This window comes from Talpa occidentalis, unplaced genomic scaffold, assembly GCF_014898055.3.
Source record: "Talpa occidentalis isolate TD23 unplaced genomic scaffold, MPIMG_talOcc4v2.1 talOcc4.10, whole genome shotgun sequence".
Taxonomy (NCBI): domain Eukaryota; kingdom Metazoa; phylum Chordata; class Mammalia; order Eulipotyphla; family Talpidae; genus Talpa; species Talpa occidentalis.
The window spans coordinates 50,705,439-50,711,777 of record NW_023600993.1 but is presented as its reverse complement, the minus strand read 5'-3'; positions in this window follow the sequence as shown (position 1 = coordinate 50,711,777).

The window sequence follows — 6,339 nt, the reverse complement described above, 5'->3', positions numbered from 1 at the left end:
AAGTGGTCAAGAAAAGGGTTGCAAATCAAGACTGCCTCAGTTTACTTATCTGTAAAAGTAGGGCAACAGTCCTCATGCTTTGTAGAATAGTGGGAGGGTTAAATAAAATAATTGTAGCAAATATGTTTAGAGTGCTTATTATGAACTAAGCACTATTCTAAGAGGTATGTTAATTGATTTAACCAAACAAAGGCAGATTAAAACATGGAGAGAAATTTGTGATGGTATCATTTGGACAACAGGATACAACTGTGCTTCATGCCAAGCTGCCCCTGGATTTTTCATATGAATCAGTAATATTCCCTAAGTTTATTTTTTTTTTTACTTTTTAAAAAGATTTATTTATTTATGCATACAAGAACTGGGGTAAAGGCTAGAGGTGCAGGGGGTGAGAGGATTCACCAGAGACAGAGTGGGGAACAGAACAGGCAGACTGACTGAAATACACTGCTGAAGGGAGCAGCGGGCAAGTCAGGAGAAGTCTGCTGCCCCATGTGGGTTGGTTCCCTGGCCAGCTGGGGATTGAATTTCTGCTGCATTGTCTGCGGATAGCTTCATAGTGCTGCGGCTTAACCGGTGGTGCCAACAGGGAGGCCCCTATTCCCTAAGTTTTTGACGGGTTCCAAACCAGTTAAATTGATTTCTGTCACTTGCAACCAAGACAGTTCCAAAATTGTAGATGCTCTATAGATATGGACATATAGACATAAAATATGTACAAAATATATTTATACATGCATAAATATCTTTGTTAGCTAAATAATTTAAGGGGAAAATGATAGTGTCTCTCATCTTTTGGGGATACTGCTATTTCGATTATTAAGAAAGTTAATGAAAATGACCTCACATTTGTTCATGCCTATGACATCAGGGCTTACATTCTCACAACCACACAATGAGGATGATGTTATTACTAATCCCATTTGCTAGAAGAGGGTGTGAAGAGACAGCAAGAGAGAGTAAGTGTCTCAGTCAATTATCTGACAAGTTGATTGACATAGGATTTGAACCCATCCCTGAGGCTGGGTTGTGCTCAGAGTGCAGGGCAGGGTGGCCCATTCTGGCCATTTTCTTCTGTTCCATCAGAGAAAACTCGGATAACCACAAGATGGCCAATGTAGATGGGATCAGAAGGATGGCATAAACATAGCTTATAATAATAAATGAACTCTGTTCATCAGCTTTGAAATGACAGCCATTTATCCTGCAGAATAACTGAGCTGAAAGAGCTTTCCTCTCGTTGCCATAACCGTGTGTGCATTAATAGCAAAGCTGTTTCCTTCTGTGGCAAACCAATAGAGTAATTGTCTTACCCAGTTTTGTGCTTTGTCAACAACAGAAAAGTCTGAAGTGTTACCCACTGGCCCATATCCAGAAGCTAATTCCTTCCTAATGATTCCTTTTTTTTTTTTTTAACGCAATCTTCTTGCCCATATTAAAACAAAAAGCAGGTACAAGAGGGCAGAAGGTTTATGGTGGAGGTGGGGGATATGGGTGGGGGTGGATGATTTTCTCCCACGCCCATAGCCAGCAGTGCCTTAGTTCTCACAGGGTGGACCCATGGACCCTGCAGAGGCTGATGAGTATTGAGGCCCACACAAGCAAACCCCAAACTCTGAGGAGTTTGCCTTTCTCATGTCCTTCAAAAGAGGGATGAAGAAGGAGAAACATCCTCAGACCTTTTTAAGATCCAAATTCCCATCCCTTGGGGTTAATATTAAATGATTGTCTAATTTTCTCTGAAATTCCTTGACCAGACTGCTTTCCCCTTCCTTTGTGCTTCCATAGCTTTAACAGAGAATATATGATATTTTCCTCTTATACTTTTTCCTTTTAATAAATTTATTTCCCTCTCTTTATAATACAAAAAGTCATTATATTCTAGGCCACTGGATAAAAGACAATACTCATATCCCATGAAAAGAATCACTTTCATCATTTATACTCTTTCCCTTTATTTAAAAAAAAAGTTTAGTTTTTGGTTAAACACTTATGTTCCTCAAAGGACAGAAAACTCTTTATATTTTAGGCGGTTAGCATATAGTTGTTGCCTGACCAGTGTTTGCTGAATCTAGCTGATTTTATAAACTGAGCACAGGTTCAATATTAATTTCCTCTAGCTTTCAAAAAATGTCCTGGCCTCCTTGGTGGTGCAGCGGGTTGAATGCAGCGCTGTGAAGCTGTCCACGGCCTCTGCAGCATGGGTTCGATCCCCAGCTGGTCAGGGAGCTACCCACATGGCATAGCAGACCTTTCCTTTCTTGCCCGCTGCTCCCCTCAGCAGTGTTTTCGGTTGTCTGCCTGTTCTGCTCCCCGCTCTGAATCTAGTGAATCCTCTCACCCTCCCATGCCTCTGGCCTGTACCCCAGCTCTGTATAAATAAATAAATCTTTTTTAAAAAAATGTCCAAACAGTCACAACAAAGTTTCCTGGAGACCTCAAGAGTCAACTTTGACCAAGGAGGATAAAAGCTTCTTCTCCACGTCAACTGAAGCACCCATGTCTCCCAGTTCTTCATCTCTTACTCCTATCTTCTGTCTCTGCCAGTTTTTAAAAAAGCTTTATTGAGATATAATTCACATACCATAAAATTCACCTATTTAGAGTCTACATTCAGTGGCATTAGTAGATTGACAGAGTTGTGCCTCCATCAACACCACTCTTTAATTTTAGAACATTTCCATCATCCAAAGAGAAACTCCACACCCATGAGCAGTTACTCCCTACTTCTTTTCGCTCAGTCCCTGGCCACTAGTCTGTTCTCTCTCTTTATCGATTTGCTTATTGTGGACATTTCAGATTAATGGAATCATATAATAGACTATATTTTATTATGAAATGAAGTATAACGTCCTCATGGTCTGTTCACATTGTAGCATGTTGCAGGACTTCCTTCCTTTTGACTGTTGCTCTGCTTGTATTTTCCTGTCTAGTGAATCTTCCCATTCTGTGCGAGCTCCCTAGCAGTATGTCAGATGGGTTAGGGTCACCCCTGCTTTTGCTTTCCTTAGCCAGAAATTCCATGTCTAACATATTCCTTTGCTCAATATTCCCAGGAGCAAGTAGCAGCCCTTTTAGAATTTGCCAGACTCCTAGAAACCCTATTTCAGGTTCTAACTACTAGAAAGCAAGAATGTTTGAAGGGAATGATTTCACACAGAGAAAGCAAGAAATACATATATAGAACAGGTGCAAGGACTAGGTAGGCAATCAGAAAAAGTAAAATAAAATCTCTGGAGGACTCTGTTGAAAATTTCACTAAAAAGGAGTAACGTACCTGCAAAAGGATTTTAATTGGAGGAAGCACTGGCATCAGCTGAGTTCTAAGAAACAGAAAAGTTATATGATGTTCTAAATTGTGTTCATTTTCTAGGAATTATTAAAACTGAAAGAAATTGACTCAAAGTTGATCTGGGGCTTTAAAGTCTAGCCCTCAGATCAGTGAACATTAATTACTGTAACATATGCTACCAAGAAAATCACTTATTATAAAAGTGTAGGGAAATGGATCATTGAGGATAATTCTTCATTATGAATTCTGTCTCTGAGTACAATTGAGTTGTTTTCCTAACTGTATTTCGGAGGTCTGGGATATTTCTGTATGTAATCAACTCATCGCTTTTTTTCTCTGCATATTATTAAGGCATTCATTAGTCTTCAGTAGCACTGGAGAAGTTGGCTTTCGTTTAAAATTGTGCCCATGGTAGAAGAAATGTTTCTACAAACCACTTAAAACATTATTAAACTGTATTCTTTCCTCCTCAAAATTTATTTAATCTCATTAAACCTAAAAAATGGCTAAGCATTGGGTAGCATTTTCTTTCCTTTTTATTTTTTTGTTTTGTTTTGGTGAATCAAACTATAAAAAAGAATGCAAACATTAAGAGGTAATGAACACTGGATGCACTAGCTATTCTAACAGTTAAAAGTTAAAGCAATAAAAATACTTAGATATCATTATCTCGAGTACTTTTGATGGGGTTGTTTTTCCTTGATAAGAAATTAATTGGTAATAAATCTGTGTTAGGGGAAAACTGTAGTAAAAACAGACTGTACCAACTTTATTTGGTTTCAGGGAGAAGAAAGGAGCAGATGTTGGAATGAACATCTTTAAATATTATCCATTTCAGCGATAAATACATTATCACTCTATATTATCTCTATATGCATGTATAAAATACATTTGAAAATGAGATTGTTCATGGAATTTTGCATGAGAAGTAGTAGTAGTTTCATTTATTCAAGGTCTCATAGTCCTGACTATGTTTTGGGGCATCAGAATCTACATAAAATTTTACTTAAGAGATAAAAATCATAACCAAGCATTGTCGTGACATCTCAGTGTTCACAAATTTGCATTTCATCTGTGAGTAGGGGACATAATCTTCCCTGGATTATTTCAATTTTGACAACATATGTGCCACCAATGTGAGCACCAATGGCAAAAATCTCAGGATTCTGGGGCCTCCCTGGTGGCGCAAGGGGTTAAGTCGCAGCACTATAAAGCTAGCTGCAGCTACTGCAGCATGAGTTCAATCCTCAGCCAGGGAGGTGACTCATGTGGCACAGCAGACTTCTCCTGTCTCGCCTGCTGCTCCCCTCAGCAGTGTATTTCAGTCAGTCTGTCTGTTCTGCTCCCCACTCTGTCTCTGGTGAATCCTCTCACCACCTCCACCACCCCCACACCTCTGGCCTATACCCCAGTTCTTATATGTGTAAATAAATAAATCCTTTATGAAAAAAAAAGGGACAGTTGTAGCTGCCCTGCATACTTGGCAAACTTGAAAGAACCATGGAAAGTTTAAAGACATAGAGAAACAGAAGGTACATTTTAAGTTAGAAAACTCACTTAAACCATGAAGAAAGCAAATATACATAAAACTCTCCAAATATCAGTTTTCTCATTCCAAAAACAGAATAGTGTCAGAAAGTCTATCAGAGTATTATCAAAGATGTGAAATATTGTAACTAAATAAAATGTCCAATAATAGAGGATTGGCTAACTAGATAATGTTACTCTGTTTTTTTTCTTTGTGAAAGAAAAATGTTTTCATAAGCACAACCAAAAATCTTTTAAGAAATAATAATACAGCTGATAATTACATGTATAAGTTCATTTTGAATTTTGAAGTTGCTATGATGGATTTTTCTGGTTTTGCTTTGAACATACTGACATGTCTTAGAAAGGGAGTTGAGGGCTTAGAAAAGGAGTTAAGGACCCCATCCCTTAGGTCCTCTCTTTCCTTTCTCTTTACCTCCCTCTTAAACTCAGAGCCCTCAGAATCTTTGTTGATGTCCAGTAGTGAATTGAAAGTTGAATTGTCTGTTGTATGAATTTCCAATACTTGTTTTTATTGTTCTGAATTGTTTTTCTGCATATTTTTTCAAGTTCCCTCCACTTTGTTGAACATGATTGCATTTCATCCTTTCTTATGGCTGTGTAGTATTCCGTAGTATGTATGCATCACATCTGTTTCAGTCATCTATCCATTGAAGGAGATTTAGGGGGCTTCCATATCCTAGCTATTGTAAAGAATGCTGCTGTGAATATTGTAGGACATATGGGTTATTTTGTTGATCATTTTATATTCTGTGGATATATGCTGAGTGGGATTGCTGGGTCATATAGTATTTTTAATTATTATTATTTTAACAGTAATTAAAAAAATTGAGTAATATTGACTGACATTATTTTTGTTATTTTGGAAGTATAGGATCCTATTCCTCAAATATCATTACCATAGTGCACCCACCACCAAATCCCTCATAGTCTGCCACTGCTGTCCATTGTACCCCTTTTCCTTTTTGTTCTTCCCATCCCCTCACTATTGTTTCTGGCCTATAGTTAGCTTTCTTCCTTTTGTTTTAAAAGTTTATTTATTTACACATACAAGAACCGGGGTACAGGCCAGAGGTGTTGGGGGGGCGGTAAGCGGATTCACCAGAGACAGAGAGGGGACCTGAACAGGCAGATCGACAGAAGTACACTGCTGAGTTGGAGCAGTGGGCGAGTCAGGAGAGGTCTGCTGTGCCATATGGGTTGCTCCCTGGCTAGCCAGGTATGGAACTCATGCTGCAGTGGCTGCTGCAGTGGCTGCCAACAGCGTCACAGGCTGCGTCTTAACCCCTTGCGCCACCACGGAAGGCCCTATAGTTAGCTTTCAAGGGTTAGTTTTTAAGCTATCTCTGTCTGACTTTAATTTTTTAATTTTTTAAGGTAGAACCAGATTGCTTTCTGTAACTGTTTCCCCAGTTCACATCCAGTTCTCATTCCCACCAACAGTGTAATAGGGTTCCTTTTTCTCCTCCTCTTTCCAAACTTGTTGGGGGGTCCTTATG